At 38.3% G+C, this 11,226-nt stretch overlaps 1 pseudogene; it reads left to right on the top strand.

The window, feature by feature from the left end:
• Positions 1–7,459: 7,459 nt before the first annotated feature.
• Positions 7,460–8,459, top strand: LOC125153957 (developmentally-regulated GTP-binding protein 1-like; annotated as a pseudogene).
• Positions 8,460–11,226: the final 2,767 nt, after the last annotated feature.

Below are 11,226 nucleotides of genomic sequence, written 5' to 3'. Positions count from 1 at the left end.
AGATATAGTTTAACAAATAAAATTAAATTATTTTGTAGATATGATAAAATACCCTTTCAGTTCCATATGCTGGGTCCAGTTATTTTAATGTATCTAGATGAAAGTCAAGAGACTAGAACCATGTATTTTCTGGGAACATGCTCTTAATATCACAATCCACTCATGACCTGTTTTCGAGATCAAAGGAGAGCCATGGAAGGAGGTAATGGAAGCAAGACCATTTGTTCCAAATATCAAGTATGTAGAGATCTGTGTCTATGCTTTAGCAAAGTAAGGTAGGTTGACACTTTATTATAAATACAGACCTCCTGAATTCCACCAGTGCTAGCTAAACATGAGTGAGAGGGTAGGGATTCTCATGACAGGAAAATTGCATGGGTCTTAACAAAACCCATAGAGTTTCTGTATTTTCTTCTTTCTTAATAAAAAAAAATGTATTTTTCTTTCAAATGTTCCATTTAATTGGTTTCTCATAATTGCTGGTAGAGAAAGAAGAAAATACATCTTTTTTCCTTCAACGAACTTGATAAAATCTTGTATTTGTAGCTAACTAGAGTTTTAAGGTGTGTCAGGAACCCCACTTAAAGGAAGTATATAAGAAACAGATCTATACTCAGCCTATCTGGAAAAAAAAGGCTTAAAATTCACTTTGTGGGACTGAGTGTCTAAGATGAGCTGTCTACATTAATCAGATTACATAAGAAATGGGCAAATATCTATTATGTGCTGCATGGAGACAGACGCTGACAATCAAAGCTAGAAAGTTTTAATGAGGAGACTTAATTAAAACACACATCATCTTCAGAAGTAGGAGTCCTTGGGGCGCCTGGGTGGCGCAGTCGGTTAAGCGCCGACTTCAGCCAGGTCACGATCTCGCGGTCCGTGAGTTCAAGCCCCGCGTCAGGCTCTGGGCTGATGGCTCAGAGCCTGGAGCCTGTTTCCAATTCTGTGTCTCCCTCTCTCTCTGCCCCTCCCCCATTCATGCTCTGTCTCTCTCTGTCCCCCCAAAAAATAAATAAACGTTGAAAAAAAAAATTAAAAAAAAAAAAAAAAGAAGTAGGAGTCCTTAACTCTGAGAAAAATCACTGCCAAACTTGGCTCAGCTGTGCTAATTAGCAGACACTGGGAATTCAGAAAACTAGCCTGTTAGGAAAAGGGAAGCTAAGGAGTGACTTTACAGAATATTACCCCGAGAGTGTATTGTTGGGGCTCTGATGCTATGACTGAGACTTTTATAGATTTTGGCAGGGACAGGACTTTAGATGATATCCAGCTAGACCCTCCCCTACCCAAACCATGAAATAGAGAGTTAGCTAAACATCCTGACATCCAGGGACCTCAACACCAGAGACAAGGATTCACTACATTCTTTGGTCAGTTTTGGAATATCTCAATTTAACTGAAAGTGTGTTCTTCAACTGAGCCGAATCTGTCTCAATGTCTTTAATTCTTGCTCTCTAAAATTATCCAGATGAAGTCAGCCCCACTTTTCCGGACCTGTACCAATTGTGTTTGTTTCTTTTCCAATATATTTTTTAATGTTTATTTATTTTTGAGAGAGAGAAGTGGGGGTGGGTCAGAGAGAGGCAATGGAATCCCAAGCAGGCTCCAAGCCATCAGCACAGAGCCTGATGTGAGGCTTGAACTCATGAACCAAGCCTGAGCCAAAACCAAGAGTTGGACACTCAACCCACTGAGCCACCCAGGCACCCCTGTTTGTTTCTTTTCTAGCATAACAGGATTCCCTATTGTTTCTACTGTCCCTCATATAACCTTGTTCCAGAACTTACCATCATCCAGGTCAGTCTCTTCTGGAAGAAATGCAGTTTCTGTCCTTAAACTGGGGTACCTCAAAGTCATATAATAGGACTATTGTCTCTGATCCTTTGGACTCTCAAACTTGGTAATTGCTACCTGATTTTCCATTAACAAACATTTTGGCAGTTACAGCACACTGTTGACTGATTTTGAACTTGTAATCAACTAAAACTCCTGTCTTTTTTTTTTTTTTAATGAACAGCTATTGAGCCAGGTTCCTCTATATTTTGTACTTCATCAGTTAACTAATTTAAGTCCAAACTTGTTCCATCTTTATTTAACAAATGATCGATATCCACTTTAAGAAAAATTAGAAAATATAGCAAGTAAGCAAGATGAGTAAGAATAAAAATTAAGTATAAATAATCCCTTCATTCCAAACATTTGAAGAAAACCAGCATTTCCATTTTGGTAAATATCTTACCAACCTCTTCTATGCATACATATGCTGGTTGAATATTTATGTGCATTTTTTGCGCATGCATACAAAATGTAATTATATATATATGTATATATATTCTTATGATCTTATGAACTTTTTCCAAGTTGCAACTTTGTAAATATCTTTAAATTTTTAAGATATTTATTCCTGTATACTTGCATGTGAAATGGCTTCACAATATGCAGGTTTTAGATGTAACAATACTGTCCAAGGTACCATAGCCATGTAACAAACCAGTTCAAAATGAAGTGACTGTAAACAATTGTTCTTTTACTCACATATCTGCAGTTTGAAAGAGCTCAGCAGACTTCTCTCTCTACTCTGAATCAGCTGTAGTGGCTCAAAGGCTGGAGGCTGGTTTCATCTGAAATCTCATTCGCTTACATGAACACTAGATGCCACTAGAATGCCCACAGGTGACCTTGCCCTGGAGGCGGGGCTTCCTCACAATATGGAAACACAATGGACTGGGTTTTGAGGAAGAAAAATTCCAAAAGAGGGCCAGATACTGCCTTTAAACATCACTTTCATCATATTCTATTCAGTGAGAGAGCCACAAAGTCCTACCTAGGTTCAGGGCAAGGCAAAACAGATTCAAACTGTAAGTGGGGGAGAGACAAGGTTAAGGAAGAGCGAACGGGACTGGAATTTTGTTGTTGTTGTTTAAATAGACTTCACACCCAGCATGAAGATCAACACAGGGCTTGAATTCATGACCCTGAGATCAAGACCTGAGGTGAGATCAAGAGTTGGTCACTTAACTGAGTGAGCCACCCAGGCGCCCCTGGACTGGGAATATTTTTTGAAAATATTTTGGGAAATTACTGTTGCCACAGCCATAATTCATGTAACCTACTTAATACTGTTTAAAATTGCCACCGTTATAAAAAATGCTGCAGAGACATTTCTCAAATATACATTTGTGAGTATTTACATAATCATTTCCCTAGGATACATTTTGAGAACAGTGATTACTGGGTCAAAGTTTACCCACAATTTTTTTTTTAATTTTTATTTTTCAAAGTTTATTTGTTTATTTTGAGAGACAGAGAGAGAGAGAGCATGTGCACAAGCAGGGTAGGGGCAGAGAGAGGGAGAATCCCAAGCAGGCTCTGTGCTGATAGCACGTGGGGTTCAGTCTCACAAACAATGAGATCACAACCTGTGCAGAAATTAAGAGTCCGACGCTCAACCAACTGAGCCACCCAGGTGCCCCAAGTTTAGCCCCATTTTTAAGGCTTTTGGTAGATATTGGCAAACTGCCATTTAGAAACGTGATGGCAATTTTTGACCCTGATCACCAGTCTGTGAATAGAAAAGCCTATTTCCTAACTCCAGCCTTAAAGACTGGGTATTATCAGACTTCTTAATATTAGCCAGTGCTATATTACTGCTATTTAAACTTGAACTTCTTTGACCAATTGTACATTTGAACATTTTATATGTCTACTGATTATTTGTATTTCTTCTTAGACATTGCTTTTTTCTTGGCCTTTGATCACTTTGCTTTTGATCTCTCTTAGAAGTTTTTAGAGTTTTGCGTATTAAGTACATTAAACCTTGTCATATATATTGCCATGCTTTTACCAATTTGTTATTCGCCTTTTATACTCTACATAAAGTTCCTATATTTTCCTGTACTCAGAAGAACATTCATTTCTTAATAATGGTTTGAGGCCTTCTTCAAGACATACATTACATAAAAATTAACCTAAATTTTCTTCTAATACTTTTTTTTTAAGATTTAACTTTTATGTAAACTCTAATAAATCTGAAATTTTGGTATTTGGAAATAGAAAATACATTTATTTTTTTCTAAATAATTATCTTTTTCCTTTAAAAGCATGTGTTTAATAATTCATTTTTTTCTATTATTTTAGAGGTCACCTTTATCACAAACCAAATACTATACTACTTCATAATTTTTAAATTTTCTATATGGTTACATTTATCTGTCAAATTCCAACTCATTTGTCTAGCAAGTTATTCTTCTTTTTCCTCAATGTATTCTTATTACACTATTACAGACACTGATGCTTTATGGATAATGATATATAAACCTTCTTGTTTCTTAAAGCCATTTGAAAATCTGATGGAAGTTTTGGACTCTGTACCCAAAAAAAGATTTTCTCTACCTAGTAAAGTTCTCTACCATGACATCGTTTTCATCAATTTCCTACAATTGCCCATCTCTGAGACCCATGAAAGAATTCTTCTTTGCACATCTCTTATTAATTTAAATCCTGAGTATTTTATTATTTAGACTGTTATTGTGAATGAGCTCTCTTTTCCATTTAATTTTCTGTTATGTTAGTTTGTTTAGAACATATAGGAAAGCCGTTGATTTTTTTAAACAATTCTTTTTTTATCCATCTACCTTTTTGAATTCTTTCAATTTCAAATTTAAATGTTTTCATTTTGAATGAAGAAGTCATGGGGATGAAAGCTAAACTAAGGGATACAGTCAATGGTATTGTGATAGTGTCGTATGGTAGCTATCCTTGTGGTGAGCACAACACAACGTATAGGGTTCTCAAATCACTATGTTATACACCTGAAACTAATGGAACATTGTCAGCTAAACTTAAATAAAATAAAATGAAAATGAATGTTTTAATTCTTTTCTGTGTTCTATGTAGACAATCAAATCATCTGCACTGAGTATAACATTGCCTTCTGTTTTCTGGTATTTAAATATGATATATATCATGTTAGAGTGTTTAAAACATACATCCTGGTTAGAATATCTAAAACAATGCTAAACAATAATGGAGATAATATACTCTTATCATTGTTCGTTTTTAATGCATAAGTTAATGGGAATGCAACTAGCTTTACCTGGCTACATGTGCAAGATAAAACCTCCTTACTATATTTAGTTTCTTTCTGTTTTTCGTAAGTTTTTGTTCTATTCCCAGTTTATTAGCCATACATGTCTTTTCAAACTTTGAGATATAACTAGTTATAAAATTCACCCTTTCAAAGTGTACACTTAGTAGGCCTTAGTATATTCACAAAATATGCAACCATTACCCTTAATTAATTCCAAAACATTTCATCACTCCAAAAGGAAACAATTCATTAGTAATCACTCCCTTTCCCCACTTCCCCCAGGCCCTAGCAACCATCAATCTACTTTCTGTCTCTATGAATTCATCTATTTTGGACATTTCACATAAATACTTTCTTATTGAATTGAGCCCATTATTTCCAAGTCATAGAGATACTTCTGAATTCTGATTCTATTCCAGATTACATGAGCTATTAATTGTGAACTGCTAGATGAATGTTGATTAGTTTTATGTATTTCTCTGTGTTCTAAGTCATTAATAAATTTCAAACAGAAATGTGCCAATTATTTTTGCAACTTCCATGTAGGAATCTTCTGTTACATTGTCATAACAAGCTAAAAGCTTACTCATCTCCAGAATCATTTGTCTGCAGGTCTCTATTTTGCCTCCAAGCATGTCCTAAAAAACTGTAAGTGATTAGCTAAGAACATGTTGTTTCTGGTATACCAGCCAAACCCTGCCAAATCCTGAAATTAAGGTTTTTTCAACAAAGTTTATTCTAAATCACCACATAGTAACTCCTACTAATCAATACACCCTTTTCTCTCTGTGAATAAATCATCCCTTTCATAACAAAATTCAGACTCTTCTCTGGTATCAACTACAAGTCGAATGACCCACAATTTTCAGATAAAACCTTTAAAAAAAAAACCAAATTGTTAGTTTTTTCCTACTCTAAATTCTGTAACCTCTCCTTTTTTCTATAATGTCTCAAAAATCACAACTAATGTGGCAATTGCTAAATCACCACTTTGGCGTCCACTTTCTCATACACTAGAGCCTAGGTGGAGAAGGGGTGAAAGGGACAACAGTATAATTCACAGCACTCTGCCAAATTGCTATTAATTATTATAATCAACAATTCAATTCATCATTCCTCACCTGCAAACATTTGATCGATATAAATTATCATGAGAGATGAAGAGTCATGAACTCTGACAAGTATGGTATGGAGAAGGGCCCAAGGAGTGGTCCCATGGAGCATTCAAGGTCTTCCAAGCCCTGTCCCTGCAGAGTCCAGTGACCTACCTTGAGGTAGGGTGAGTCCTGGCCACCAGTCCTGGCAGAGTGGGAGGGTTGGAGGCTGTTCTGTCCACCCAACTTCCTTTCACTGTTCAGCTACCCCCACCCCCACGAACCCCCCAGTGTTATTAGCTCCACCTGGGCATGAAGACAGAGATGGCTTCCCACCAGGGTGGAGCTGCAGCTTCCCATCTATTAGAATCAGCTCTTTCTAATAATACCCTCTTGTAAAAGAGCTTGACGTCCCCAACCCACCAGAGCTCTGGCGTACTGCAGATGTGTATGTACACATATGTATACTACAGAACCAAAACAAAAATGGAGTCATGTATATTAAAGACAAAATGGAACTGGGCTGTATAGTCTCATTAAAGAAAAACAAAACAGACTTACCTAAGTTACAGAAATTTACAGCTCTTCTTAGAAATCAGCAAAGGATGCCAGCCAATCCCCCAACACCACGTCTGTTAACATCATCTTTGGACTTCCTTGTTGCATTGACTCCACTACCCTGATCCAAATAAGGAAGAAAACCATCAGGCAATCATTCTGAAAAAGCCAAATATATTCTGCATTTTGCCTTATTGAAACCCTTTAGTCTGTGAGCAACTCGGAACTCATACCTCTGGGTAGGCTTCAGTTTCCCAGTTTGCAGGTCAAAACTATTGCAATAAACTTGTCTTTCTGCTTTGTTTTATTCAGTATGCAGAGTTTGGCGACCTGTGTGCACCTAGGGGCCAGCACAGAGGTACGTAGTGAATGACTCATCCCCTTCCCCAATAAAGAAATGACACCCACACAACAACAAAAACTTTAAAAAATGGGGAGTTGGCTGGGGGGAGAGGAGAATGCTTCATGCTGTGTGGCTCCGTAAGCCTCACAGGTAGAACTCTCTCTAGAAGTAGGAAGTACTCGCCTATGCGCAGGTACTGCATTAACACCTGATGGGTGTGGCTGCTCTGCACCAGGTGTTTGACGGGAAGCAGTATAGAGACTACCACATCCCCTGGGATTTGCCACCAGGAGCAGCACCTGAATCAAGATCACGGATCTTGAAGCCAAGATGGCTTAGATTCAAGAAAAACAAGGCCACAATACACCGCCTATGCCTGATGAAGTCTTTCTAAGCTTTAGAGAACACATTACTCCAAAAGCTCGCAATAGCGGGCTGGGAGAAGATCTTGATGTGGCCAAGATTAAGTGATGCTCAAATTGGGTTTGTAGATTTTCTATCCCAGGAGAAGTCAACACTACTTATATTACAAATGACAGCCTGAATTCACTACTCTCACCACCTATAGTTCCTGGTGTCATCAGATACAAAGGTGCCAAGATCCAGCTCCTGAATCTCCCAGTTATCAGTGAGGGTACCAAGAATGGGGAAAAGTAGAGGAAGTCATTGCAGTGGCCTGAGCATATAACTTGATCCTGATTGGTTCCTGGTGTTCTGAAACCGTTGGAACATAAGAAGATAATTGAAAACAAGTTGGAAGGCTTTAGTATTCACTTGAACAACAACCCTGCTTACATTGGCTTTAAAAAGAAGGATAAGGGAGGCATTAATCTCACAGCCACTTGCTCTCAGAGTGAGCTGGATGCTGAAATTGTGAAGAGCATTCTGGTTGAATACAAAATTAATAAGGCCGGTGTGGCTCTGCATAGCGATGCCACAGTAGAGGACCTCGTTGGTGCGGTAGAAGGAAACAGAGTTTATATCAGCTGTATCTATGCGTCAAATCAGATTGATCAGGTCTCCATTGAAGAATCGGCTATCATCTATAAGGGGCCTCACTGTGCATCCATCTCTGCCCATCGCTGATGCAATTTTGGCAACCTGTTGGAAAATATCTGGTACTAACAAAAACTAGTGAGGATTTACATGAAACCCATAGCCCAGTTGCTCGATTACATATCTCCAGTGGTGCTGCCTTCCCCCAGGATCACATGGAAGATTTCTACATGAATAATCACAAAAGCCTTATCAAAGAATTTAAATATCTTTTGGTCTGGGGGCGGGGGGTCTCTCTGTGAAACGCAATTCTCAAAAAGTGGGATAATGCCATACATTGGAGAATGAGGATGCCGTTCAGGTTGTGAAGAATTGAACCCTTCTCCTTTCCCCATCTGCCAGGCCAAGCACAGCAGCTTTCCCCATGACTAAGCATTCTACTCCAGGTCTCCTCTGGCTTTGGCAGCCACAAGGAAGATGGAGGCACCCACAAGAAACTTCACTTGTTTTGGAGGCACCTGGGTGGCTCAGTCAGTTAAATATCTGGTTCTTGTCTTCTGCTCAGGTCATGATCTCACATTCGTGAGATCGAGCCTTGCATCGGGCTCCATGCGGACAGCCTGGAGCCTGCTTGAGATTCTCTATCCCTCTCTCTCTGCCCATCTCCCCCTTGTGCTCTCTGTCTCTCTCTCAAAATAAATAAATAAACTTAAAAACAAGAGAAAACTTGTTTTATCTTAGTGTTATTTTGTATATTGAACTGCATAAAGGACCTGGTAGAGGGGGAAAAAGCCACATTGGGTGAGGATTTCACAAATATCTACCTGGGGATTCATAATTAAGGCAGTCATTGGGTCATAAACATTTTTGAAATCTTGTTCAGGGCATGTGTATGCAAATCTGAAATATGTAAACAAGGACACCTATACCTGAGGTGAGGTTAATGAATGTTTAATGAATTCATGAGTGACATAAGCTTCCGGCGACGGTGCTCATTTTGATTTTAGTGCAAAGAGGACACATCAGTAATTACTTATTTAAAATTTTACCTTTCATCATTTGAATAATGGGAAATAAAGACAGATCTCAATATGTCCTGTTGCTGAAGAAAATGACGAAATATTGGGGCGCCTGGGTGGCTCAGTCGGTTAAGCGTCCGACTTCGTCTCAGGTCACGATCTCGCCATATGTGAGTTCCAGCCCCGCATCGGGCTCTGTGCTGACTGCTCAGAGCCTGGAGCCTGTTTGAGATTCTGTGTCTCCCTCTCTCTCTGCCCCTCCCCCGTTCATGCTCTGTCTCTCTCTGTCTCAAAAATAAATAAATGTTAAAAAAAAAAGAAAATGACGAAATATTATAACCACCAAAGGGGGAAAAATGTTGTGGAAGTCCATATAACAGCAACTTTGTTGCTTCTAACTATGTTTATAGAAATATGTTAAGTATAAGCTTTTTGGCAATCCAAATATTTCATGTTTGATCTGTGAATATGATGGGTAGGAACTGTTACAAAACAAAAGAAAAGGTGAGTCCTTAAAATATTCATTTCTAGAATGTGTTCATGACCTTTTGTGCCTTGTGACACATAATGATTTATTCATAGAGCATTGATAACAAGGGTGACATAGTCTAATACACAGTGGATCAAATCATTGAGCTGGGATATGGAAGATTGTAATTCTCATCTTAGCTCTCATTACCTGTGTGACCCTGGCCAATTCATTCACTCATGCACTCAACATTTCAGAAAACTTCTTGCATGTGCTATGAACTCTACTAAGCAATAGGATGTCGCGGTTAACACAACTGCCCTGACTTCATAAAGCATACATTCCAGTCATTTAACCTCTATTCAAGTCAAGACACATAATTCCTTTAGTCTCAAGTGTCCTTGTTTATGAACGAAAAGAATTGGATACTTATAATATCCTATCAAATGCTCCTGAACCTTCATCAATCAAATATGTGCTTTCAGTCATGTTTTCTGTAATGATTGCAGGTCGTCCTGAGTTATGCACACCATGTTGCAAGATCCCTATGTGGCCACTAGCAGCTGTCCCTTGAGCCAGTTGGTATTTTTGCTATATGATATGTCCAATGCCATCACAATACTTGCTAAACAATGCAGGTATGCATCCCATAGTCACGAGATTTTATGTTCCGTTCCATAACCCAGAGCCTTCCAACCAGCGCAAACGGGCTATGGGGTCTGAGCAGAGAGCAATTCTCTTCAGTGTCAAGTGATCTAACAAAGTATGGTTGGCTGGTGCTTGTGGTCTCCTAAGGCAAGCAGCCTTATCTGTTGCCTTTCATGTACTGTATTCATATATTATTTTTAGATGTGTCATGATGTAAAAGATTTTGAAAAGTATTACTCTAACCAAGTTATAAAACCAAAAATGCAAATTACAATGAAGGTAAAGACATCCAAGGCAGAAGATATTTAGGAAAAGGTCACAGTCAGGGTCACCAAAACTAATTTAATATTATCTGTATAAAATTGGAACCAACAGATCTCAGGCTATTTCCAAGAGTTTAAAACTATGCATGAATATGACATTGAATCTAAAGTGAAGGAGTGAGTGGGCATCTTTTGTCAAGAGTCTCAAAGAAAGCTACAAATTCATGATTTCAGTTTATGAGGCTGTAACCCCTTCCTCTCTATTTCATATATTTATAAATACATTCTCTAAAGGGGCTATAAAATAGCCTCCATATTTGTAAAGTTAAATAACATATAGTATCAGTTCTAAATTCCACTGGTTATGTCCATGAAACCCCAAGAAATAATTATTTTTAAAGTGCCCTTCCTCTCACACAGCCACTGCCTTAAATCCACCTTTCAAGTCTATCAGCTGATCCACCTGTCCGTTGTCTCCAGGGTGTTTCCCTGTTTTCTGCAAGACATTTTAAAGGCTCCCCTTTGTCTGTATAAATGATTCCCACAGAAGGCGGAATGCACAGGACACTATAAGCTCTAATTATTTCAGGAGGGATTTGTATGTTTTTCAAGTGGATTTTCTTTAAAAGTGAGTAGCAGTGATCAGCTGAATGATATAGCAGTCTTTCTTTTTAAAATTTTTTTAAATGTTTATTTATTTTTGACAGAGAGAGAGACAGAGCATGAGCAGGGGACGGGCAGAGA

Source organism: Prionailurus viverrinus, chromosome A2 (assembly GCF_022837055.1).
Source record: "Prionailurus viverrinus isolate Anna chromosome A2, UM_Priviv_1.0, whole genome shotgun sequence".
NCBI lineage: Eukaryota > Metazoa > Chordata > Mammalia > Carnivora > Felidae > Prionailurus > Prionailurus viverrinus.
This window is presented reverse-complemented; position numbering and strand designations above follow the sequence as displayed.